The following is a 27807-nucleotide window of genomic DNA, read 5'->3' on the forward strand; positions in this document are numbered from 1 at the left end:
AGCTAAGCTGCGCTCAGAGGATCTGCCTGTCCTGGAATCGCACGGAGACCTGGACCTTTTCCTGAAAGGGTTTGAACAGGTGTGTCTCCAGTACCAGGTACCCAAGGCAAACTGGACACGCACCCTGTCCACCAGGCTAAGAAGGAGAGCCCTGGACGCTTTCTCGTCTCTCCCTGCAGCCCAGCACCAGGACTATGACCTCATTAAAGCTGCGCTGATCCTGAGGTACCGTCTCTCGCCTGAGGTGTACAGAGTGAAATTCCGCAGCCTGAGGAAACGACCGACCGAGAGCCACCTAGAGACTCTGCTCCAGATGAGTGTCCAGCTTCACAGATGGGCAGAGGGAGAGATAGACAATCCCGACGAAGCAACCTTGGATCTGTTCCTCAAGGAGCAATTCTTAACCATTTGCTCGGAGGAAGTGCAACAATATGTCCTGGACCGGAAACCCCAAGATGCCAGAACTGCTGCGGAGCTAGCGGATGAGTACGTCGCCAACCGGACGTCGCAGAGAGCTGTCAGCATCGGCTGGAGGGGGGGTAAGACCAATCCTGTTGCAGGTAACCCTGCAGTTTCCCCTGAGACTACCCCCACCCGAAAACCTATGGGCCCCATTGTTCCCCCTTCCAAGCCCCAGGGAGGACCCCCTCGAAGTCACGCCTGATATCAGCCAGGACATTACAGGGCGAACTGCCCTAGCCGGAAGAGGAACCCCCCTACTTCCCAAACCCCAGCAGCGGGTCCAACAGTTTGTGTGGTGGGGAGGGGTGGGGCCAGGCCCAATGACAATCTCCAGCAAGTGACTGTGGGGAATAAAGTGGTTATGGGATTAAGGGACACGGGGGCCGATGTGACCCTAGTACAGCCTGAACTGGTACCCCCGGAGAGTATCATCCCTGGAAAGACGCTGACCGTCAGAGGGGTTGGTACGGAGAAGATAACTCTACCCATGGCTTGTGTGCATCTGGATTGGGGTGTGGACAAGGGGCTGGTAGAGGTCGGGGTTACATCTCGTCTCCCTGCTAATGTCTTGTTGGGGACAGACTTGGGGCCTCTCACCTCTCAGTATGGGAAGAGAGCAACCCCACTGCCCCGTGGTAATGTATCTGTAAGTGATATTATACTTTGTGGTACCATACATGCTGATCCTTGTAGTGACGTGCCAGCTGACAGGAGTGCAGCTGGGGGGGGATTTAGCCCCCCTTCCTGCTCTCTCAGCTGACATGTCCAGCTCTGAACTTTTCAGTGAGAATGCTAATTCATTGTCGTGCTAATGAACTCTCTGGCTTGGCTGAGGAGCTGGTGGGGGCCTTGCCTGCTCCTCCCAACTGTCAGCTTGCACATGATCCCTCCAGCAGCTCAAAACCTAGTGAACCTGTCAAGTGTGTATCACATGTTGGGGCAACCCACAGTGACCCCACAACCCATCCAGGTGAGGGAAGGGGACCGGGACTCCCTGAGGAGACCCCGGGCATTAACATAGTAACATAGTTTGTAAAGCCGAATAAAGACTTGCGTCCATCAAGTTCGACCTGTTAGTTCTGTAATTGCTAAAGTTGATCCAGAGGAGGGCAAAAACCCCAAATGATTTGGCCAATCTTCACCTGAGGAAAAATTCCCTCCCGACTCTGAAACCAGCAGTCAGAATAAATCCCTGTATCAACCTACTATTTTATTGCTGTGGTCACCCGCAGCAGGAGGGCTCAGGAGGCAGAGGCTGCTTTGCACCCTGACTCCTCCACCCCATCACCTGGGTCTGGGACTGGGCCCACTGGTGTTAACCCCCCAGCGCCGTTCCCTGAGGGTTCCGGCAAGAGTGCGGCCTTCAGGTCCCTGTCAGCGGGCTCCAGCCAGGAGTTCCAGACGGCTGTCCAAGCCGACAGCAGCCTGGGAGCCTTGAAGGAACGCGCAGGTAAGACCCCCTTGGAGACAGACAAGGGCCGCTTGTTCTGGGACCAAGGGAGGCTGTATAGGGAAGCACTGCCCACAGATGGACAAGAAGGTTGGCGCTGCGAGAGGCACGTAGTGGTACCTCAGCCGTACCGGGCTGAGTTGTTACGGCTCGCGCATGAGTTTCCGTTGGCTGGTCACCTAGGGGTCGCTAAGACCAAGGCTCGGCTAGCCCACTTGTTTTATTGGCCTAAGATGGGGACAGCAGTAGCTGCCTACTGCCGTTTGTGTGTCACCTGTCAGAGGATGGGGAAGGCGGGGCCAGGCCCTAAAGCTCCATTGATACCTCTGCCCATAATAGGTGAGCCTTTCCAGCGGATTGCTGTGGACCTCATTGGGCCACTGCCCATTCCCAGCAGCTCCGGGAAACGCTACATACTAACGGTAGTAGACTACGCTACTAGGTACCCAGAAGCTATCGCGCTGTCCTCCATCCGGGCAGACGTAGTGGCCAAAGCCCTGCTGGAAATCTTCACCCGTGTTGGTTTCCCCCAGGAGATGCTCACGGACCGAGGGACCCAGTTCATGTATGACTTGATGCAGAGCCTGTGTAAGCAAACAGGGGTGCAACATCTTGTGTCCAGCCCGTATCACCCACTGACTAATGGCCTGTGTGAACGGTTCAATGGCACGCTGAAACAGATGAAACAGGTGATGTCTTTCTTGGGTACGGCCGGGTACTATAGGAAGTTCGTACAGGACTATAGTGCCCTGGCCAAGCCCCTGACAGACCTCACCAAGAAGAAGCTGTCGCAAGCTGTCAACTGGACAGCGGACTGCGAGCGCTCCTTCCAGGCCTTGAAAGCTGCCCTGGCGGCAGCCCCTGTACTCCAGGCGTGCGACGACTCCCGGCCGCTTGTAGTACAGACTGACGCCAGCACCTACGGACTCGGTGCGGTGCTGAGCCAACCTGACTCAGCAGGTCAATAGCACCCTGTTTAATACCTCAGTCGGAAACTTCTGCCGAGGGAAGTGGCCTACTCTACGGTGGAGAAGGAATGCCTGGTGATCGTGTGGTGACGGACCACAACCCCCTCACTTGGCTATCTCGAGTAGCCGGTGAGAACGGAAGGTTGTTGCGTTGGAGCCTAGTGTTATGTTCTGCTACCAAAGCTAAGGAAAGAGAGGAGATCTGTCCCTACTATAGGACTCAGCTGAATCCCTACGATGTAACAGGGAACCTGATCCTGCGATCAGACCTGCTAAAGTCCTAATCTAGTCTGTACGAAGACCTATAGATGTGGGGAGGGAATCCCTACAAGTACTAAGGACTGGAAGGAATATGGGACACCTCCTAACAGAAATAGTAGCAGACAGACGAACAAACAAAATAGATAGAACATAGAGGTCCGTAGACCAAGCAAACTAACAGAGATAGATACAGAGCACAGGCTAGCTAGAAAGTAGATATACAATGAAGTCCAGCAAAGCCAGAAGGGCGGAGCAGGATTAAATAGGCCAACAAGGTCATGTGACCAGCAAAGGAAAAAAAACCTAACAGCAAGGTTCTAACAGTACCCCCCCTTCTAAGAGGATCCTCCGGATCCCCTAGGACCAGGCTTATCAGGAAATCTCCTGTGAAACGCTCTGATAAGTCTGGACGCGGAAACATCATCTGACCTCACCCAAGAGTTATCCTCGGGTCCGAAACCTTTCCAGGCCACAAGAGACTGCAAACTACCTCTATACCGTCTAGAGTCAAGGATGCGAGAAATTTCATATTCCCCGTCCTCCACCACCGGAGGAACAGAGGCAGAGGCGTCACCATCCGACACAACAGCTTTTTTTAACAGAGAGACATGAAAGACCGGATTAATTCTCCAGGAGGTAGGAACCTCCAACCTAACAGCAGATTGGTTGACAACCTGAAGCACCTTAAAGGGCCCTACAAACTTGGGACCCAATTTCTTAGAAGGAATCCTCAACCGCAGATTCCTAGAGGACAACCAAACCATGTCACCAACAGCGAACAAAACCTCCTGTCGTTTCCTATCAAAGTAGTCTTTAGATTTTCTGTTGGCCTCCTGAAGATTACCACGCACATCCGTCCAAACTCTTTCCAAATCACCGGAAAAATTCTCCTCCTCAGGCACGGCAGATCCCAACTTGGAGAACGACCCAAACGACGGATGTCTCCCAGAACAACAAAAAAAAGGCGAACAACCAGCAGAAGAAGATGTATGATTGTTCAGAGCAAATTCGGCAAGTGGCAGAAACTCAGACCACCCCTCTTGATTGTCTGCCATAAAACAACGCAAGAACTGCTCAACATCCTGGTTTTTCCTTTCTGTCTGGCCATTAGATTCAGGATGATATCCGGACGAAAACGACAAATGAATTCCCAACCTGTCACAAAAGGCACGCCAAAAACGAGCCACGAACTGAGGACCCCTATCAGAAACAATGTCAGTAGGAACGCCATGAAGTCTGACAATTTCTTTGACAAAGGTCTTAGCGAGAGTTTTAGCGCAGGGCAGTTTGACGAAGGGAACCAAGTGACACATCTTGCTAAAACGGTCCACGACCACCCAGATGACAGTAAAACCCTCAGAGGGGGGAAGGTCAGTTATAAAGTCCATAGCCAAATGTGTCCAAGGAGCACTGGGGACCTCCAAAGGACAAAGCAACCCCGCAGCAGGAGTATGTGAGGACTTAGATCTAGCACATATAGTACATTGGCGCACCCACTTAATGACTTCCTTCTGCCATCCAGGCCACCAAAAACTGCGACCCACCAGTCTCTTGGTCTCAGAGATTCCGGGATGACCTGCCAACCGAGATTCGTGACACTCAACAAACAAATCTCTCCTAAAGGTCCCAGGCACAAATAACCTCCCATGAGGAGTGTTAGATGGGGCATTCTCCTGAGCTTTAAGAATCTCATCTTCCAAAACGGAGTCTAAAGCAGCTATCACAACACCTTCTTGTAAAATGTTTTCCTCTTTCTCAGCACCGACTATGGGAGAAAAACTGCGAGACAAGGCATCCGCCTTAACATTCTTAGTACCAGGGATGTAAGTAACGGAGAAATTAAACCGCGAGAAAAACAGTGCCCACCTAGCCTGACGGGCATTCAGGCGCTTGGCAGCATCAAGATATATCAGATTTTTATGATCCGTAAGAACCTGAACGGGAAATTCCGCACCTTCCAAGAAGTGGCGCCAGTGTTCAAATGCGAGTTTAATAGCCAATAATTCCCGATTACCAATATCGTAATTCAATTCAGTCTCCGAAAATTTTTTTGAAAAAAAGGCACAGGGATGTAATCCATCCCCGTTATCCTGAGACAATACTGCGCCAACCCCCACAGAGGAAGCATCAACCTCAACCAAAAACGGCCTAGTAACATCAGGCTGCATAAGGATGGGAGCAGAGGTGAACCTCTCCTTGAGATACACAAAAGCTTCAATGGCCTCAGAAGACCAATGAACCGCATCAGCACCTTTCCTGGTGAGATCAGTCAGAGGTTTGACAATACTAGAAAAATTTTTTATGAATTTTCTATAGTAATTGGCGAAACCCAAAAACCTCTGTATCGATTTCAAACCAATAGGCCTAGGCCATTCCTGCACAGCCTGAACCTTAACCGGATCCATCTCAAAACCTTTGCTGGAGATAATGTAGCCCAAAAAACTAATTCTCTGTACAGCGAACTCACATTTCTCCAGCTTAGCAAAAAGCGAATTGTCCATTAATAACTGTAATACCTCACGCACGCTCCGCCAATGAGACTCCAGATCTGGCGAATAAATCAAAATGTCATCCAAATACACAACCACATTTTTACCGATCAAAGGTCTAAGGATGTCATTAATCAGATTCTGAAAAAATGCAGGAGCATTAGTAAGACCAAAAGGCATAACCAGATTCTCAAAATGACCCACAGGAGTGTTAAAAGCAGTCTTCCATTCATCACCCTCCTTCATGCGCAACAGATTGTATGCCCCCTTAAGGTCAATTTTAGAGAACCACTTGGCCCCCAATAACTGGTTAAACAGATCAGGAATCAATGGCAGTGGGTAAGGATTGCGTACCGTAATTTTGTTAATCTCACGAAAATCCAGACAAGGACGTAAACCGCCGTCCTTTTTTTTTACAAAAAAAAATCCAACCGCCACAGGAGACTTAGAGGGCCTAATGTGACCGGCGGCCAAACTTGTCTGTATGTATTCCTCCAAAGCCTTCCTCTCAGGAATAGTAAGGTTAAATAAACGACTTTTAGGAAGAGTCGCTCCAGGGACAAATTCAATAGAGCAATCATAGTCTCTATGGGGAGGCAAAACCTGCGATTCTTTCTCAGAAAAAACTCTCCAAAAATCCTGTATAGGAACAGGCAATTCTCCCCTATCCAAAGCTGCAATACGCCCGTTACAACACTTGTCATAACATTTATGGCTCCAGGATTTAATTTCACTGGTAGACCAATCCAGTACAGGATTGTGAAATTTTAACCAGGGCAAACCCAATATTACTGGAGAAGGCAAGTTATTCAACACTACCAAATCCAATTTCTCATGGTGAACACCATTAATAGTGAGAGGAAATTCACTGACCTTGAGAGTAATATTCTTCAAAGGGGAGCCATCCACAGAAACCACAGCAATGGGGGATGATAAAGGTTCAGGTTTTAAATTGAGTTTTTCCACGAATCCCCCATCAATTACATTTAGTGTAGACCCGCAATCAACAAACACCCGAAATTCCATTAATTTTTCCTGAGCAATCGTGGAAGCAGCTAAAAATATACCCTTGGAATTTAAACAGGCAATACGGGCGTGACTGACCATTTTTTTTTCTTTCTTCATACGAAGCTCACAGCCTTTAATCAAATGACCAGATTTTCCGCAATAGAAACACAAGCCTTCCGAAAAACGACGGTCTTTTTCTTGAGAGCGAGGTGCCACCGATCCAATCTCCATCGGTTCACCACTGTTAGTACACACATTATCATAACCAGAAACTGACATAGCAGAGGATTTGCTCTCATTAACCCTAGCACGCAGTCTTCTATCCACCCGTATAGCTAATTGCATAGCCTGTTGCAAATCCTCAGGTGTAGGATAAGCAATTAGCAGGTCTTTAACCCTTTCACTGAGCCCAGCAAGAAATAGACTTTTCAGAGCAGAATCGTTCCACCCTGTTTGAGTGGACCAACGACGAAAATGAGTACAATATTTTTCCACATTACCTGATCCTTGCTTTAAACGTCTCAACTCAGTCTCAGCTGATGCCACACGGTCAGGATCATCATATAATAGTCCTAAAGCAGAAAAAAAACTATCCACTGATCTGAAGCATGTATCACTAGGTTGCAAAGAAAAGGCCCACTCCTGAGGCTCTTTGCGCAAAAGTGACATTATGAACCCTACGCGCTGGGATTCATCCCCAGAGGACTTGGGTCTCAAACGAAAATACAATAAGCAAGCATTTTTAAATGAAAAAAATTCTCGATGTTCACCAAAAAATAAATCCGGCAAACATACCTTAGGCTCCAAGAAATATGCTCCAGAACAGTTACTCACGTGCTGACGGAGCTCGGCCACTTCCAGAGAGAGTCCCTGCAGGTGTTTAGCCAAATCCTGAACCGACACCATGATGGAACAAAAAAAATCTTTCCTTAGAGAATTTGCAGGCTGGACTTACTGTTATGTTCTGCTACCAAAGCTAAGGAAAGAGAGGAGATCTGTCCCTACTATAGGACTCAGCTGAATCCCTACGATGTAACAGGGAACCTGATCCTGCGATCAGACCTGCTAAAGTCCTAATCTAGTCTGTACGAAGACCTATAGATGTGGGGAGGGAATCCCTACAAGTACTAAGGACTGGAAGGAATATGGGACACCTCCTAACAGAAATAGTAGCAGACAGACGAACAAACAAAATAGATAGAACATAGAGGTCCGTAGACCAAGCAAACTAACAGAGATAGATACAGAGCACAGGCTAGCTAGAAAGTAGATATACAATGAAGTCCAGCAAAGCCAGAAGGGCGGAGCAGGATTAAATAGGCCAACAAGGTCATGTGACCAGCAAAGGAAAAAAAACCTAACAGCAAGGTTCTAACACCTAGCTCTCCAACACTACAACTTTGATGTTCGGTATAAGTCCGGCCGAGCCCACGGTAACGCAGATGAGTTATCCAGGCAAGGGGAGGCAGCTGAAGAGCTTGTGGATGATGACCGATGAGGTCTTCCTCCGAACGCACTCTAAAAGGGGGAGGTGTGGTGAGGCCAGGGACTGGAAATTCATATTCCCAGCTATGAAGGTCTCAGCAGGAATGCTAGTCTGTCTGACTTCAAAGGACCCCAGGGGAAATGGTGTATTCCCGACAGTCAGGATATGACATAATTACCATTACGTTGCTATGCCGGCTCCAAAAGGCAATTACCAAAAGGATGTTATTGCCCAGGAGAGAATTGAATACAGGTCAGCTAGGATATATACCTTTGTAGTGCAAACGCCTATTCCTGACAAGCGTATGAGGGAGCTAATTGAATCATGACAATGAGGAATAGCTAACTGAATTACCTCTGAAGTCAGGGGAAGCTCCTGTGTTAGATCAATTACCATGCGCACCTTACAATGAGAATATTGCTGGGAAATGGATTATGAAATGTCTGATAGAAGGGAAGAGGAGATTACATGTAGATCGCCTATTTTCTGCCCTGCCCAAGTTACGTATAAATGTGTCCCTCTGTGAGAGAGGAGGGGTCTTCTGTTGAGGGTCACCTGTCACTACAGATGGGCAGAAAGACATAAGGAACTGCCCTGGACCCATGACAGCACCCTTCCTGCCGTGTCCAGAGACCTTTAATGAAAGTGTGGTATATTCACTTTTATTCCTTTTAATTTTACTGTATCGTATTACTGCTTCCTTACTGTATTTGTCTGACTACTGTATATATATATCTTGTAACCGCTTGTATATATTGTACCTAGCATTGCTCTTTTGAGTAAATAAATATATAAAATGTATAAGCTCGCTTCACATTATCCTAAACCCGGAACTCATGGAAGTTGTGAGGAAGGATCAGGGGCACGTGGCTCCGATCGATTTGTGCCTGGACTCATCAGACCAAAGCACAGATTTCAACTATTCTAATGTCCATTCCTTGTGTTCTTTAGCCCAAACAAGTCTCTTCTGCTTGTTGCCTGTCCTTAGCAGTGGTTTCCTAGCAGCTATTTTACCATGAAGGCCTGCTGCACAAAGTCTCCTCTTAACAGCTGTTGAAGAGATGTGTCTGCTGCTAGAGCTCTATGTGGCATTTGTAACACGGGCACTTTAGATGCAGCGACACAGAAACACAGAGCAGCCAATACGGGGTTAATAAACAGGGGAAGTTTATAATAACAGGGTAAATCTCCACGCAGGGAGTATCAGGGGAAAATATGGGGGAAAACAAGGGAAAAGCAGGTAAAAGTCTATCACTGACAGTTCACTGGATGTAGCAGAGTCAAACCGGTTATAATCAACAGTTTTTTTTCACTTAGCTGACTCTCGCTCCTCACAAGGCAGATGCACGCTGATGCCGGTGTTGATTTTTCAGGCGTCCCCGCCCAAACAATGCTCTGTCTTCTGGTGGCAGCGGGCGGTCTCCGGTTTTACCCGCTGAGCCCCTAGTCCATAACACGGCACCTCACGTGCCCGGCTCCAACGACCCTGCGTCTCTTCTCTAGTTGGCCTGACTCCTCCGGTCCACTGCACTCGGCTCTTGCTCCCAGTCCTGAAGCCAGGAGCCTGGACCCTCTCACGCTGCTCTGCTGAGCCGGATCCAGCTCCGCTTTGCCGCGCAAAACATACTCGTCTCTTCCTCTCTCCAGTCACACCAGGAGTCCCCCGGTCACCTGACTTCCCAGCTCTGTCTTTGCACACACACCCAACTTCCCAGTCACGTGACTCCTGTGCTCGCAGTCCGTCTCCCCCCTGCAACAGGAGGTACGGCCCCGGCAGTTCCGGATCCCTTGCTCTGAAAGCACTTACACCCCGGTCTTCCCCCTTACACATTGACCTGGTCTCTAATCTGAGCTGCTGTTAACCAGCGATTTCTGAGGCTGGTGACTCGGATAAACTTATCCTCAGAAGCAGAGGTGACTCTTGGTCTTCCTTTCCTGGGGCAGTCCTCATGTGAACCAGTTTCTTTGTAGCGCTTGATGGTTTTTGCAGTTGTGCAACTGCACTTTCGGACACATTCAAAGTTTTCCCAATTTTTCGCACTGACTGACCTTCATTTCTTAAAGTAATGATGGCCACTCATTTTTCTTTACTTAGCTGCCTTTTTCTTGCCATAATAAAAATTCTAACAGTCTATTCAGTAGGACTATCAGCTGTGTATCCACCAGACTTCTGCACAACTGATGGTCCCAACCCCATTTATAAGGCAAGAATTCCCACTTATTAAACCTGACAGGGCACACCTGTGAAGTGAAAACCATTTCCGGTGACTACCTCTTGAAGCTCATCAAGAGAATGCCAAGAGTGTGCAAAGCAGTCATCAAAGCAAAAGGTGGCTACGTTGAAGAACCTAGAATATAAGACATATTTTCAGTTGTTTCACACTTTTTTGTTAAGTATATAATTCCACATGTGTTAATTCATAGTTTTGATGCCTTCAGAGTGAATGTACAATTTTCAAAGTCATGAAAATACAGAAAAATCTTTAAATGAGAAGGTGTGTCCAAACTTTTGGTCTGTACTGTATGCTAGGAATCAGGAAACCAGCAGGGTCAAGTGAATGTATAGATTTATTCGGCACCACGTGTTTCTGGGATGATCCATACGCTTCGTTAGGTGAGTATCAAAAAAACCCCAAAACTAATATTCACCTAATTTCTCATTCTCCGGCAGTTCCACGTCTAGGCCATAGAGTTCACATCGTGTTGTAAGGTTGCAACCGTCATGACGTCAAGATATGCGCCGTGACCTCTAAGGTCTGGATGCGGCCGGAAATCCTGGCACATAGTGAAGAGGCTGAAGATGTGGCACACGATGGTGGAAAAAAGAGGATAAGATGGTGAGCATCGAGGTGGCAAATGAGGTGAGCTGCCCACCATCTAATCCTCTTCTTTCTGCCATTGCGCTCCACGTCTCTTCCCTCTTCATTATAGGACGTTTGGCTGTGTCCAGGCCTCAGAGATCATTGCGAGGACCGGATGGCAGGCTCCAAACAGAGGGACGGCTGAAAAGATCAGCAATGAGGTATTAGTTTTTGGTTTCAACTTACATATTAATTTGGATTGCAAATAAACTTACAGAACCCTGAGACTGCCTGTACTTGTTTTAGGTTCACAAGAAGATAGTTGCTTAGTGGCAAAAAAAAAATATCTATCCAATCCAACCAAGTTTCTAGTTTGCATTTGTCAGGAGTCGACCATTGGAAACAACTGTATAGACAATTTCCAGCCAACGACCGTTATCTTGGAGTCAGTATGAAGCATCACGCTCAGAAGACAAATTGATCCCGGGAACTTCTTTTAATATTACTTTTATTTATTCATTAGGTTTCTAAACTACTGGCTGCTTAGGTTAAAAATGACTGTGCTGTAATGTAACCGCCACATTTCAGAGAGTATTTAATATTTTTCATGAAGACATTACACTTGCTATGACATTTAGAACAAATACATTATTGATCTAATGTATCATTAGCTGAGAAGACTTGTTCCGTCTTTGGCCTGAGTCCTATAAATCTGCATAAAAGAACGAGGCAAAGTCTACTATACCGAAATAACGAGGAGAGAGTTATTCAAATGTTACAACTTTAGGACTTGCAAAGACCACGTGGGTCAAAGTTTAGCATTGAAATTTAAGTTTATTTCATTGGTATCTTTGAACCTCCTGAATGTGGGTCATATGGCCTCTAAAGTTAGTTTTATACACGAAAAACACTCCAGCAAAAAATGAGAAAAGGTTAAAGCATAACTTTTTTTCTGTGCAATTAAAAACATGGCAAGGAAAAGCAAAAAAATAGATAAGAAAATAAGAATCCATAAGCTGATGCGTTTCAGTTTAGCAACCATTATTCATATCTGAACCCGAAACGCGTAAGCTTATGGATCATTATCTATTTTTGCTTTTTCTCACCATGTTTTTCATTGCACAGTAAAAGTTATGTTTTAACATTTTCTCATTGGTGCTGGAGCCCAGTCCGCATGGGCCCCTCTTCCATCCATAAGAACAATGGACTCGCAACACTCATCAGGAGGGCGTTAAACTAGAAGAAGAGGGGATGGGAAGAAAAACGCCGGACACGAACATGAAACCAGAGAACATACTAATGAAAGATATGAAGTGCGACAAAGAAGGTCCAAGACAAGATACTTGGAAGGGAGGTAAGAACATTTCTAATACAATCCAGAGGGAGAAGATTGGAACAAAACAAAATCGTGTAAACTGCGTGCTAGCAAATGCCAGAAGCCTGACAAACAAGATGGATGAACTGGAAGCAGAAATATCTACAGGTAACTATGACATAGTGGGAATAACCGAGACATGGTTAGATGAAAGCTATGACTGGGCAGTTAACTTACAGGGTTACAGTCTGTTTAGAAGGGATCGAAGAAATCGGAAAGGGGGTTGAGTCTGTCTATATGTAAAGACGTGTCTAAAGCCTACAATACGGGAGGATGTATGGGAGGGAAATGAGGTGGTCGAGTCCTTATTGGTGGAGATACATGGGGCAAAAAACAATAATAAAATTATCATAGGAGTCTGTCATAAACCACCAAATATAGCAGAAGCCACGGAAAGTGTATTAATGAGACAAATAGACGAAGTAGCAAAAAATAACGAGGTTATTATTATGGGGGACTTCAACTACCCCGATATAGACTGGGAAACCGAAAGCTGTAGATCTCAGAAAGGAAACAGGTTTCTGTCAATTATCAAAGACAATTATTTGTCACAACTTGTGCAGGAACCAACTAGAGGGACGGCCCTTTTAGACTTAATATTAACTAACAGGCCAGACAGAATAACTGAGGTGCAGGTCGGGGGGCACCTGGGAAATAGTGACCACAACATTATACAATTCCACATGTGCTTCAGTAGGGTGCCCAGCAAGGGAGTCACAAAAACACTGAACTTCAGGAGGGCAAAGTTTGATCAGCTAAGAGATGCCCTTCACCTTATAGACTGGGATAGTATCTTCAGTAATAGGAGCACAGATAGAAAATGGGAAATTTTCAAAACAGTCCTACATAGTCACTGTAGAAGGTACATACCTTATGGGAATAAAAGGGCTAGGAATAGGAGGAAGCCAATGTGGCTAAATAAGGAAGTCAAGAGGGCAATGAAAAACAAAAAAAGGGCTTTCGGTAAACTTAAACAAGAAGGCAGCGAGGAAGCGCTAATATCTTATAGGGAAAAAAACAAAATCTGTAAGAAACAAATAAGAATAGCAAAAGAGGAGACAGAGAGACTAATTGCCAAGGAAAGTAAAACGAATCCCAAACTGTTCTTTAACTATATAAACAGTAAAAGGATTAAAACTGATGGAGTTGGCCCATTGAAAAATAACCTGCGTAAAATCATAGAGGGCGATGAGGGTAAAGCAAACCTACTCAATAGCTTCTTCTCCACTGTTTTCACAAAAGAAAACAATTTATCGGAGGAAATGCAGAGTGATAAAGTAAACCCTTCGCTAAATATCACCCAACTAACCCAGGAGGAAGTTCAGAAACGCCTAAATAATATCAAAATAGACAAGTCACCAGGCCCAGATGACATACACCCCTGGGTACTAAAAGAATTAAGTAATGTGATAGACAGACCGCTGTATCTTATATTCAAGCACTCTTTATGGACAGGGACTGTCCCACTAAACTGGCGCCAAGCAAATGTGGTACCAATATTCAAAAAGGGGTCTAAAAGTGACCATGGGAGCTATAGACCAGTAAGCTTAACGTCTGTTGTGGGTAAATTGTTTGAAGGATTTCTTAGAGATGCTATTGTAGAATATCTTAATGATAATAACTGTCTAACTCCATATCAACATGGATTCATGAGGGATCGCTCCTGCCAAACAAACCTGATCGCCTTCTACGAGGAGGTGAGCTCACAGCTGGACCGGGGAGAGTCAGTGGATGTTGTATACCTTGACTTCTCCAAAGTGTTTGATACCGTGACACACAAAAGGTTGGTATATAAAATGAGAATGCTTGGTCTGGGGGATAATGTGTGCAAGTGGGTAAATATCTGGCTGAGTGATAGAAAGCAGAGGGTGGTTATCAATGGAGTAAGCTCAGGGTGTGTCAGGGTTACTAGCGGGGTGCCTCAAGGGTCTGTCTTGGGCCCTATATTATTTAATATATTTATTAATTATCTAGTGGAAGGGTTGCATAGTAAAATAGCAATATTTGCAGATGATACTAAACTTTGTAAAGTAGTTAATACAGATGAGGATAGGGCACAGCTACAGGAGGAATTAGATAAATTGGGGAGTTGGGCCAAAAAATGGCAAATGGGGTTCAATGCCGATAAATGTAAGGTCATGCACATGGGAAAGAAAAATAGCAGTCACCCATACATATTAAATGGGAAACCGTTGGGGAAATCTGACATGGAGAAGGACCTGGGCGTCTTGGTTAATAGCAAATTAAATTGGAGTGCCCAGTGTCAGGCAGCAGCTGCGAAGGCAAATAGAGTCATGGCATGCATCAGAAGAGGAATAGGGGCATATGATGAGAACATTGTTCTTCCTCTGTATAAAGCGCTGATAAGGCCGCACTTAGAATATTGTGCACAGTTCTGGGCTCCGGTGCTCAGGAAAGACATATTGGAGCTAGAGAGGGTACAAAGGAGGGCGACTAAGGTAATAAAGGGAATGGAGGGACTAGAATACCCAGAGAGGTTGTCAAAATTGGGCCTATTTACGTTGGAAAAGAGAAGGCTTAGGGGAGACCTCATAAACAGGTATAAATACATCAGGGGGCAGTACAGAGATCTCTCCCATGACCTGTTTATACCAAGGATGGTGACAAAGACGAGGGGGCATACTATGCGTCTGGAGGAAAGGAGGTTCCTGCACCAGCATAGAAGGGGATTCTTTACGGTCAGAGCCGTGAGACTCTGGAACTCTCTGGGAGAGGAAGTGGTGATGTCCAACTCACTTAATGAGTTCAAGAGAGGCCTGGACGCCTTTCTTGAGAACAATAAAATTACATCTCATGCTTAGTGATAGTTAATTAATCCAGGGATTTAATCTGACTGCCAGATTGGAGTCGGGAAGTGAATTTTTCCTCAATGATGTAAATTGGCCTATACCGCATGGTTTTTTTTTGCATTCCCCTGGATCAACGCTGCGGAATAGCTGCAGAGCACAAGAAATAGGCTGAACTGGATGGACACTTGTCTTTTTTCGGCTTTATAAACTATGTAACTATGTAATGACTGTGACAAGTCTAGACTAGCTGGACCTCCAGAACCAGTACCCCCAGAAGATAGTACTTACGATATTATTTGCCTTCCTGATTTCTTCTTACTAATAGTTACCATACGCTCCATTAGGCAGGAAATTACATCTGTTATTTTTATTGCCGTGCTCTGCAGAAGACTTGACGATGCTTTGATTGCTCCCGGTTGCCATACTCTACAGGAGCTTCCATGGTGCACCAGCCGTGGTGGGTAGTTATGCTCTACAGGAGGTATTATTATTATTATGCTCCTCTTGCTGCCAGCTGCCGTGCTCAACATGAGGTTTGGTATCGGTCCAGAAACCTTCATTCTGTAATGGTTGATAAGATTGCGCTTACATGGAACATGTACTTTGCAATTCTAAGATATGGAAGCATTTTAGACATTGGTTAAATTTACTAGAAGAGAATAATTACAGATGGCGGCACACGAGATAAGATATGCGCAGCTGTGCAGCTATTTTGCATTATAAGGAATGATTACAATTCATACTAATAATAATACAGGGTGGATGGTAAATTTAACAAAGGTGGATGTTCCCCAGCAAGGAACGTCAAAAATGTTTTAATATGCACTGCAAATAAAGCGAGAAGAAAGTGTTAAGAAGAAGAATAATACGAGGAGGCTTTATTCGTAGTTTGGAAATAATACGAGTTCTGCAGCCAATAATTCTGTGCTGTATGTGTTTGCCTCATGTCAGCGTGATGTCTCATCCTGAAAAGATTCATTATCGTGGGCCGCACATTCTTCACAAGGGGGGTTCCTGCCATTTCCTCTTCTTTGATCATTTGCCTTAATCAACATCTGTGATTTTCTCACTTCAATTTCTATATATCGAGTATAATGGAATTTATTATTTTTTTACAACCTTCAGAACATCCATTCAGTAAAACTGGTGGGAATTTCTGTATAATTCTAGTATGAAAATATATCTTGGCAATGGGGAATGAAGGAATTGCCCGGGTCTTTTCTTCTTACAATCGGACCCAGTGTGGTCTACAAATATTTATTTTATTTATTGTTTTACTTGCTTATATAGCGCCATTAATTTCACAATACTTTACAGACATTATCGGCACTGTCCCCAATTCGGCTCACAATCTAGATTCCCTATCAGTATGTTTTTGGAGTGTGGGAGGGAACCGGAAGTAAACCCACACAAATACGGGGAGAACATTCAAACTCCTCGCAGATGTCGTCCTTGGTGGGATTTTAACCCAGGACCCCAGCACTGCAGAGCAACAGTGCTAACTACTGAGCCACCATACAGTGCTAACCACTGAGCCACCGCGCTGCCCTGGAACTATAATGTGGAAAATAAGTATTTGATACACTGACGATTTTGCAGGTTTTCCCACCTACAAAGAATGGAGAGGCGTGTAATTTTTACCGTAGGTGCACTTCACTTGTGAGAGACAGATTCTAAAAAAAAATCCAGGAAATCACATTATTTGATTTTTATATAATTAATTTGCATTTTATTCCTTGAAATAAGTATTCGATACAAAAGAAAAATGACGCGCCCAGGGGATGGGGACGACTCGGCGCCCGGGCCTTGTTGGAGGTTTTGGGGGATGCCACGGTGGCCGGCTCCCGGGCCCGTACCCTGGGGTCACTCTTAAAAGGGGGGGATAATGGGGGAAAGGTGTATGGGATAGGAAAAGTTCGTGACGCCACCCGTGGTGTCTGGTGAGGATCACCAGCGCTGCTACAGTCCTCTGAGGCCGGTGGTCAGGCAGCTTAGTTGGTGCGGCTCCCCACAGGTGGAGCGGGGCCTCAAGGCAGTGTAGGAAAAGGGATGCAGGACAGAGGGGACCCAGCCGGGTCAGGAGAAGAATAGGCACACTCACAACAGTTCACTTCAGTACCTTTACTGGTGGTGTTTCAGGCATGATCCAGGGCACTGTAGGGTGAAGGGTGCATTTCAGGACTCTCCCCAGTGAGCGGGTGTGGGGCCTCCTGTTTCTTGCCTTTTCCTGGTAAGTTTATGACCTGCCTGGAGCTAGGCCTAACTTGGTCTCTGTCTTGCACCTGCTGACCTGGTGGTAGGGCCTTCTGTTGGAGATCACACTCCCTGGTCTCTTGGGCCTCAGTGATTCCTGACCCTGGTATAACGGTCAGCTTCTGGTGTTCCTGGGACATGTAGTTCACCAGGGGTTCCGGTTGTTTCTGCTGGTCCTAGAGATCCTTGCAGACACGGACCCGGTGTCCGGTATATGGTTATGGGGTGAGCTGGTTAAGCTCCTCTGCCCCCTATGTAGCTCGCTTACTCCACTCGCCTTCGGCCGCTCGGGGCCCTCACTAGGCTTTACATTGGCAGTAGGCCTAGCTACTCTTCACCGCTCTTATGGCGTCGGCACGCCTTGGGCTCACTAACTTGAGCTGTCTGAGTCTGGACTGTGCTCCACTGCAGGATAGCTTCTGCAGGAGCTCCTCTCAACAGGCTTCCTTCTACAGACTGGATTTTCACAGACTGGAACTAGCTCTGTCCCCTAAGGAAACTGTTCTCTAGACTTCAGACCAGACTGAACTGCCTAGCTCCACCTTCCCTATTTATATCCCTATCGGGCTCCCTCTAGTGGTCTGAGGTGGAAGGTGGAGGTGTGAGTGTGCTGTGAGGGCCTCTTGTGGAGGAATCCATCCATGCACCCCTCTAGGATCTGTGGCAACAATGCACGGCAGGGCGCCACAAAAACAGAACTTATTATTTAGTCCAGAAACCTTTATTTGCAATTACAGAGGTCAGACGTTTCCTGTAGTTCTCGACCTGGTTTGCACACACTGCAACAGTGATTTTGGCCCCCTCCTCCATACAGATCTTCTCCAGATCTTTCAGGTTTCGGTGCTGTCACTGGGTAATATTGAGTTTCCGCTCCCTCCAAAGATTTTGTATTGGGTTCAGGTCTGGAGGCTGGCTAGGCCACTCCAGGACCTTGAAATGCTTCTTATGGAGCCACTCCTTAGTTGCCCTGTCTGTGTGTTTCGGGTCATTGTCATGTTGGGAGAGCTAGCCCAGACCCATCTTCAATGCTCTTACTGAGGGAAGGAGGTTGTTGGCCAAAATCTCACGATACATGACCCCATCCATCCTCCCTTCAATACGGTGTAGTCGTCCAAATATTTATATTTCCTACTGTATATATACATATAAATAATCATCTCCCGACATGCCACCCGTTTTTCTCTTCTGCCAGTGATATGACCACTGCAGCCAATCATTGGCAACAAAGCCTTCACCGATTGGCTTCAGCAGTTACTAAGATATTTTCACCTACCGATCCCCTCTGATGTCTTTTCTTTTTTATCCAATGGGAATTTTATGAGTTATTATTTATTTATTTTACATTTTTAGACCTCGGTCTTATTGGTCTTGGAAATCACGTAATGGATGACATGATCACCGCAATGTAGTAGAAAGCTGATCCTGGATCTAGTTATATTTTTGGCCCTCATTCACATAAATTAAACCTATATTTTAAATAAATCATCAGTGTCAGTAAGTGAGGGTCCGACACCTGCCCCCCCGATCAGCTGTCACCAGCCCCTGCAGCGGTGGGATGTAAACAGTGAGCTCCTATTTAAGTTCCCAGAGGAAGCAACCAAGAACACCCACTAATCAGTCTATATCAAAATAGTGGGCAACCCCTTTAACCACTTTAATAGTTGGTCGTATGTCATTTCTTCATGTATAGAGCAGGCTCAGAAGCTGAGCCCTAACAATTACCTGGCCGATGCTGGCTGTGCTACACAGTCGGCATCTGCCTGTGGCAGTAGAAGCTGCTGCTGGGTCCTTATTGTCTTGCTTTATGTCTGATCTTTAGTGTAGTGTATAGTGATGAGCAAGCATGTTCGCTACTGCTCGGTGCTCGCCCTAGCATCTCACTGCTCGACATGCTCGGCGCTCACCGTGTATTTCCGGAGTTGCTCGTCGGGAGCTCGGGTCTCCTCCCTGCATGTCTGGCGCTCTTTAGTTGGTTGTGGCATTACAGTGATTGGCGGGCCGCACAGCGTCATCGGGTCTATATCAGACCGGGCGCCGCCATGCTCGTCACATTCACTCTGGAATCAGACAGTGTAGGGAGAGGTGCTGCTGAGCTAGGGAGAGATTTGCTTGTTTTTAGTTAGTATAGGTGTACCAAACTATATTAGACATACACGTCGATCTCAACAAACAGTCCTTCTGAGGACTAATCCATCTGCAAAAATTTCAGGCAAGCAGTGTATATAGGCAGGCAGGCAGTGTATATAGCAGACTGCAGTGCATATAGCACAAGAGGCTCCATTCCAGTTCTGTCTGCTGCTGCTGTTATATTTCTAGAAATAGGCCCAGGTCTCAGGGGCCAGGAATAATTTTTTTTTGGATCTTAATCCTCATTATTTTCTTAAAAAGCAATCCAGAGAACACCGTTTTTCTGCGCCATTTGCTTGTTGGCACTGCAGAATACAGCCAGGTCCTTTCCATATTACAGCGCTAAAAATCCAGCTATTTAAAACTGTGGTTTGTCCGTCACATGGATCACATATAATTGCGCTGAAAATACTGCCATTTCTGACCTCCATTAAAAAAAATGTCAGTGTGTCAGTGAAGCAATTGACACCAGATTGCTGGTCAAAATAGTTACCTACAGGCCTGGTATTTAAAACTACGTTTTCTCCGTCACACGGGTCACATATACGTTTTCAGAAAATACTGCCATTTCTGACCTCCATTAAAAAATTGTTTCAGTGTGTCAATGAAGCAATTGACACCAGTTTGTTGTTCAAAATAGTTACCTACAGGCCAGGTATTTAAAACTGTGTTTTATCCGTCACATGAATCACATTTACGTTTTCAGAAAATACTGCCATTTCTGACCTCCATAAAAAAATTGTTTCAGTGTGTCAGTGAAGCAATTGACAACAGTTTGCTGTTCAAAATAGTTACCTACAGGCCAGGTATTTAAAACTGTGGTTTGTCCGATCACATATAAGTTTGCTCCAAATTCAGTCATTTGTAGAGAGCATGGAAGATATTGTCCTCCATTTAAAATGGGCAAGTCACGTGGCAAGGGACGGGAAACTGGAAGTGATGGTGATGATGGTGTAAGCAGAGGTCGAGGCTGTGGGCAAGCTGAAATTGTGCCACAACAAACACCCACATCTTCTCGCTCGACTTTCCTGTCCCAATTAATAGGGAACCGCAGATCACCACTATTGAACCCAGAGCAGTGTGAAAAGGATATTGGTTGGATAGCAAAATAATGCTTCCAGTAACTTAGCCACCACCACCACCTTGTCTTCCACACGGTCAAGTCTCAGTAGCTGTGAGTCTGGACCGCATATTCCTCACCCTGAACCTCCTTCCTCCCACCATGCCGAAGTGCCCAGAGACAACTGATCCCACACTTGGACACTCCAAAGAGCTGTTCACTTTTGCATTTATAGATTCGGGCCTCTGGTCTGGTCCACTTTAAGGGGGGCAAGAGGAGATCGCATGTAGCGATGCCCAAATATTTGAGCAGCCACAATCACATGAAGGCGACGGTGGGAAAGTGTCACAAGAGGTGGACGTTGATGAGACACAATTTCCAGAAAGTCAGGAGGAGGACCAGAGTGCGGAAGTGGAAGACGAGGTGGTGGATGATATAGTAACTGACCCAACCAGGCAGGAGGACATGCAGAGCGAGGACAGCAGCACACAGGGGGGGAAAGGCAGAGCACCCCAACAAGCAGGAAGAAGCAGTGTGGTGGCCGCAGAAAGAAGGAAGGCAATCGTTCCCCGTAACACCAACACGAAGGAAGTTGCCAGTACAACTGTTAGATCTTCCAGAGTCTGGTTGTTTTTTAAAGACTCTGCCGATAACGCCAAAAAGGCCATTTGCACCACCTTCCAGACCAGCATCAGCAGGGGTGGCAAAGTGACCAGCCTGGCCACCACCAGCATGATCAGGCACATGGCAGCAAAGCACCCGACTTTGTGGGCCGAACCCCAGGGTCCAGGAACAGTGTCTGCGGGTGGCACCATTGCTTCTTCAGCTGTTGCGCATGCAAGCCAGTCCCCTGTCCATGGTGCATGCAATGATGCCTCCTGCCCTGCACCTGTCATTGCACACTCTCAAGTAGCAGCATCAGGAAGCAAGTCCACATCCATGTCCCAGCTCAGCGTTCAGTTGTCCATATACCAGTCCTTGGAACGCAAGCGCAAATACGCAGCCAACGCCCCACAGGCCACACTACTAAATTCCCACATTTCACGACTGCTTATGCTAGATATGTTGCCTTTTAGGCTCGTGGAGATGGAAGCATTCCACAACCTAATGACGGCGGCCGTCCCTCGGTACTTGGTCTACAGCCGCCACTATTTCTCCCGGTGTGCCGTCCCCACATTACACAAGCACGTGTCCCAAAACATTAGCCGTGCCCCAACAATGCAGTTACCGGGAAAGTCCACATAACCACGGACACGTGGACAAGTGCTTGTGGGCAGGGACGATATATCTCGCTGATGGCACACTGGGTTAACATAGTGGAAGCCGGGACGCAGTTGGACCTTGGGACGGAACACGTCATCCCGACGCCAAGGATTGCGGGCCCTAGGTCAATCAGGGTTGCCCCCACAGTCTACAGCTCCTGCACCTCATCCTCCTCAGCCTCCTCCTCCTCTTCAGCCTCCATCTCGGAAATGACCACATCAGTCACAAGCTGGAAACACTGCAGCACTGCCTCAGCCAAGCGGCAACAGGCTGTGCTGAAGCTAATATGCTTAGGTGATAAACCGCACAATGCTAAAGAGTTGTGGACAGCTCTGAAAGAGCAGGCAGATCTGTGGCTCACACCGCTAAACCGACAGCCAGGCATGGTCTTGTGTGACAATGGGCAGAACCTGGTGGCGGCTCCGAGGCGAGTTCACACACGTACCATGCCTGGCCCATGTGCTTAACCTCGTGGTTCAGTGGTTTCTCAAATCCTACCCGGAGCAGCCGAATCTGCTTGTTAAAGTACGCTGCCTGTGTGCCCATTTTAGAAAGTCACCCACAGCTTCTGCCGCCCTTGCGGTGTTTCAGCAGCGTTTGCAGCTTCCGGCTCACAAACTTGTATGTGATGTCCCCACACGTTGGAACTCTACACTGCAGATGTTGGGAAGGATTTGTGAGCAGAAGAGGGCAGTTGTTGAGTACCAGCATCAACAAGGCCGACGGTATTCAGTTCAGACTCCACACATAAGACCTCAGGAGTGGACATGGATGTCAGACATATGTTCCATCCTCCAAAACTTTGAGGACTCTACCAAGATGGTAAGCGGCGATGACGCCATAATTAGCGTCACCATCCCGCTTCTCTGTCTTCTGAAATGCTCACAATCAAAGAGGATGCATTGCAGGTGGAGCACAATGAGATGGAGCAAGGAACCCTACAGGCTGATTACACACAGCCCAGCCTCATCTCATCCCAACGTGGATTGGGTGACAATGAGGAAGAGGAGGAGGAGGAGGAAGAACAGGAGCTTGTTTCATGCGCTATAGACGGTACTATCTGCACAACTGTCATACCGTCTGTTCAGCTTGGATGACCAAAGGACAGAGAGGAGGAGGAGGAGGAGAGCATGGTCAGTCATCCTCTTGGTCAGGACACGGAAGTCTTGACTGTTAGCAGTCTGGCATGCATGGCTGAGTATATGTTACGCTGCCTTTCCCATGACCCTCGCGTTCTCAAAATTTTGGGTGACAGTCATTACTGGTTGGTGACACTTCTAGACCCATGCTACAAGGAGAATTTATATCTCTTATTCCTGAGGCGGACAGGTCTACAAAAAATGGGGCTGTACCAGAAAGTCCTTGTTGCGGAACTATTAAGAATATTCCCTTCTGAAAACACTGGCGGCAGAGGTCACAGTTCGTTGGACAACCAAGGAGTTCAGGTGAGAGAGACGCAAATGCAATCCAGCAAAGTCAGGAGAACACTGTCAAAGTTCTGGGACACTTTTCTCAGACCCTTCTATCGCACAGGCCCTGAGGCGCGGTGTACTCTCACAAGGAGTGCAAAGTTTGGGAAGATGCTGAGAGAGTACCTTGCCGACCATAGCAACGTCCTCCGTGATTCCTCTGTGCCTTATAATTATTGGGTATCCAAGCTGGATACGTGTAATAAACTGGCTCTCTACGCCTTGGAGGTCCTGGGCTGCCCTGCTGCTAGCGTTTTATTAGAGCGGGTTTTTAGTACTGCTGGTGGAATTATAACTGATAAGCGCATCCATCTGTCAACTGAAAATGCTGACAGGCTGACTCTTAAAAAAATGAACAAGGGCTGGATTGGGCCAGACTTCTCAACACCATCGAATGATAGCAGCGTAACATAAACTCAAATCCAGTGTCTTTTTTTGGGAGGTGTATTCCCATGCACCTCTTCACACCCCACATGGGTATACGCTTCCTGATTTTGTCTATTTGCTCTTGTCCTCCTCCTTCTCCTCCACCATATCACCTGGGTGACCGTGGTCTGTGGTGCAACACCCACATAATTTAGAGTGTTTATGATGCCCCTCAAAGGAAAAAAAAATTATACAGTATTTTTATGTATAACCCCCAGGGGTAAATGTTTGTCAGCCCATACACTTAGTGCATGGGCATTGCAAGTATAGGAGACCCCCTCTCCTTTCTAATGGGAACATTTTTTTATGAGGCCTTCTAAGTCTCTTCCAAGGGGCATTGGAATGCCTCCCAATTTTTTGCAGCTCTTGTATTCACTGCATAGGCCAACACTATGGGAGACCCTCTCCTTTCTAATGGGAATTTGTCGTTACTATGGCCCTGCTCTATGTGTCTTTAGATTCTTAGTGGGGTTTTGCCTACATTTGGTCAGCCGTTGGACTCACTGCATACCCTATAACTGTATAGCAGACTCTCTCCTTTCTAATGGGAATTTGTCGTTAATGTGGCCCTGCTCTATGTGTCTTTAAATTCTTAGTGGGCTTTTTCCTAAATTTAGTCAGCCGTTGGAATCACTGCATATCCTATAACTGTATAGCAGACTCTCTCCTTTCTAATGGGAATTTGTCGTTACTATGGACCTGCTCTATGTGTCTTTAAATTCTTAGTGGGGTTTTTCCTAAAATTGGTCAGCCGTTGGACTCACTGCATACCCTATAACTGTATAGCAGACCCTCTCCTTTCTAATAGGAACATGTCGTACTCGTTACTGTGGCCCTGCTCTATGTGTCTTTAAATTGTTAGTGGGATTTTTCCCAAATTTTGGCAGCCCTTGCAGTCACAGCATGGGCATTACCACTATAGGAGACCCGCTCCTTTATAATGGGAGCATTTTTTTTACTGAGACCCTCCTCTATGTCTCTTCAAAGGGGTATTGGGTTGCGTCCCAATTTTTGGCAACCCTTGCAGTCACTGCATGCACAATAATAGTGTAGGAGACCCACTCGTTATTAATGGGAACAACAAAGCATAGCCGGCTGATGGCTCTCTAACAATAGCGAGGGCCTACTGCTGGCCTTTTAAGAATAGTAACAGCCGCCTGATGGCCTTATAAAAATAGTAGATACGGTTTCCCTCTATGCCAGTCCTTTCACTGAGCTAAAGAATATGGCTGTGGTGAAATACAACTCCTACTGAGAAGCTGTTTCAGCTTGAAAAACATTGTGCCCACCAGAAGATTTGATTCTGAGGGCTCACCTTTCTCCCCCGCTCAAGAGTAGTGTTGAGCCACCCCCGTAGTGTTCGAATTCGGTTCGGTTCGTCGAACACCCGTGTGTTCGCCGAACTGTTCGTCGAACTGTTCGTCGAACACCGTTAAAACCAATGGCAGGCAAACAAAAACACATAGAAACACATAGAAAACACCTTCAAAGGTGTCCAAAAGCTGACAAACTGCTCAGAAGACATAACTAACACATGGAAAAGTGACAAGTACATATAGTCATGCGAAAATAAAAGAGGTGGAGGAGTAAAAGGAGGGGGAGACACAGATATAGGCATGTAATGCCCTTCTAAAATCCAAAAAGTGAGAAGCCGACACGGCCAGCCGTTCCTGCCCGTGCCACCTCCGTGTCGCCGGGTTTGTGCCAGAGCCACGGTGGACCCTGACGGCCAGCCCCCCTCTCCTAATACTGGTGCCTGTCCGCTGGTGGGTCGAGCCCCTCGCGGTGGGGGGGGAGTAACATCTGCAGAAGAAAGACCATCTTCCAGCCAAACTAACATGTCGACTTCTTTTCGTGGACAATGTGATACGATCCCTTTGTTACGGACACGCCCATCGCTACAAATTCCAGATGAGGCACAAAAACAGCAGGTGCTTCAGCGGATATCAAGTTCTCCTTCAAGTGGGCTCTCCTCCACCTCAACTTCAACATCACAAATACTCCAGTCCTCAGAGGTGTCACCCCAATCGCACTTGCTTCCTCACAGCTCCCAAGTCTCCAGCTGCCCGTCTGAGTATGGGGTAACACAGATGGTTGAGTCTGCACAGCTGTTTACTCATACTATAGCCTGGGAAACGGAGGTCTGCTCCAGAGCTTCTGTTAATCCAGACGAGGAAATGATCTGCACTGATGCCCAGAATCTTTATAAGTCGGATCCAGGACCAGATGAAGAAGGTTCTGAGCATAATGTAGACCCTCGTTCCCAAACTGTAACTCCTGTTGGTGGAGACAATGATGAAGACGATGATGAGACTCAAATACCTGATTGGAGCGACAACTTGACTTTTCGGTCAGGGCAGGAAGAGGTTGGCTTTGAGGACGACGGGTGTGATAACACACAGGGTGATGATGACAAGGTTGGAGATCCCACTTACTGTCAACCCACAGTCAGCCAGTCGATGAGGTCACCCGGGCCTTTGCCTGGCCTTTGGGATGTCGCGGTGGTCGGCTCCCTGGCCCGTACCCTGGGGTCACTCTTTAAAAGGGTGGATAATTGTTAATTTTAGAAGAGTTTGTGACACCACCTGTGGTATCTGGTGAGAAGCACCAGCGCTGCAGCAGTCCACTGAGGCCCGTGATAAGGCAGCTCGATGGTATAGCTCCCCACAGGTGGAGCTAGGTCTCAGGGCAGCGTATGCAGGGGGAATGCAGGACAGGCGAGACCCAGCTGGGTCAGAGCAAGAACGGAAACGGACACGGTAGTCACTTCAGTACCTTTTACTGGAGGAAATTCAGGCACATCCTGGAGCACTGTAGGGTGAAGGGTGTGTGGAACCCCAGGGGTCTGGTTACCACAGTAATAGCAATATTACGTCTGAGAGCAGGTGGGAGGTCTCCTGGTCAGGTACCCTAAGCATGCCACACCTCCTGCCCAGTCCTGGGAGGGGAAGAACTTCCCCTACATAAACTGGGGCTGAGGTGGGGTTAGAGGAAAAGAAGAGGAGTCCCAGACAGAGACACAGTCTGGTCTGGAGTGGAGCAGATACAGGGAAAGTAAGATCAGGAGCTCTGTGGGAGCAGTGATAGAAGGGGTCAGGGACTGGAAGCTGTAGAGCTCATCCTGACTGAAGAGATCTCACCGGACACGGAGTCCGAGGCTGTGGGGACTGATCCATACCCAGCAGCAGAAACCGACCGGCAGGGGATTTCAGGTCCTCTGGCCAAGAAACCCGAAGGCACGGTCACACGCAAGGGACCAGCACCGCCGGCGTGGAGCGGAGGCTACCAGAAGGCCCCGAGTCACCGGCCATACGGATGAGCACCACACGGTACACTCAGGGACGTGGGCTACTTCTACCCGCTTCTAGCAAGGTAGCCAGGAAGAGTACAATTAGTTGGGGAGGCCTACAACTCCACCTGGCCAGGGGAGATCCTATCTGCTCACGGACTGACCAGGCCCCGATCGCTAGCCAGTACTCCCGGGAGGGTCTACCTTTGCCACCAGTAAAGACCCTGAACTACACCGCACCGTCTCTGAGTGGTTCCTGGTGCCTGCGTGCAATTCTGCTATCTCCATCATCCACGTCCGCTGCCCTGAGGCCATACCCCTCCCGTTGGGGGTTATACTATCCACGCTGCACAACCGTACCACCGGCCTCAGCGGTCTGCCCTGCAGCGGCGGTTTCATAACCGCATTCAACGGGTGGCGTAGTCGAACTCTATAACATCTTATTCTAAGTTCTGCCACTTGGTTTGACACCCTGGGCACGGACCGGGTCACCGCCACGAGGACTACTACCCCTATCAGATCCGGCTCCGGGTATTCCCCGCATGCGCAACGCTACACAACATGGCCCAGGGGGCGCGTCAACTTTGGCGTAGTCGGCAGGATCTCGTGCCCGCAACCACCGGGTACTGCGTGCCTGAAAAAGACTGTTAAACTTACCTGTGGTGAAGATTCCCGCCATCCGACGCCATCTTCCGCCTTCTTCCCGCCATCCGTGGAGTTTTCCCGCCATCCGACGCCATCTTCTGCCGTCTTCCCGCCATCCGTGGAGTTTTCCCGCCATTGGACGCCATCTTGAGGACGCCGCGCGGG

Source organism: Phyllobates terribilis, unplaced genomic scaffold, assembly GCF_046119375.1.
Source record: "Phyllobates terribilis strain yellow unplaced genomic scaffold, ASM4611937v1 Scaffold_3__8_contigs__length_932513732, whole genome shotgun sequence".
In the NCBI taxonomy this organism is placed as follows: Eukaryota; Metazoa; Chordata; class Amphibia; order Anura; family Dendrobatidae; genus Phyllobates; species Phyllobates terribilis.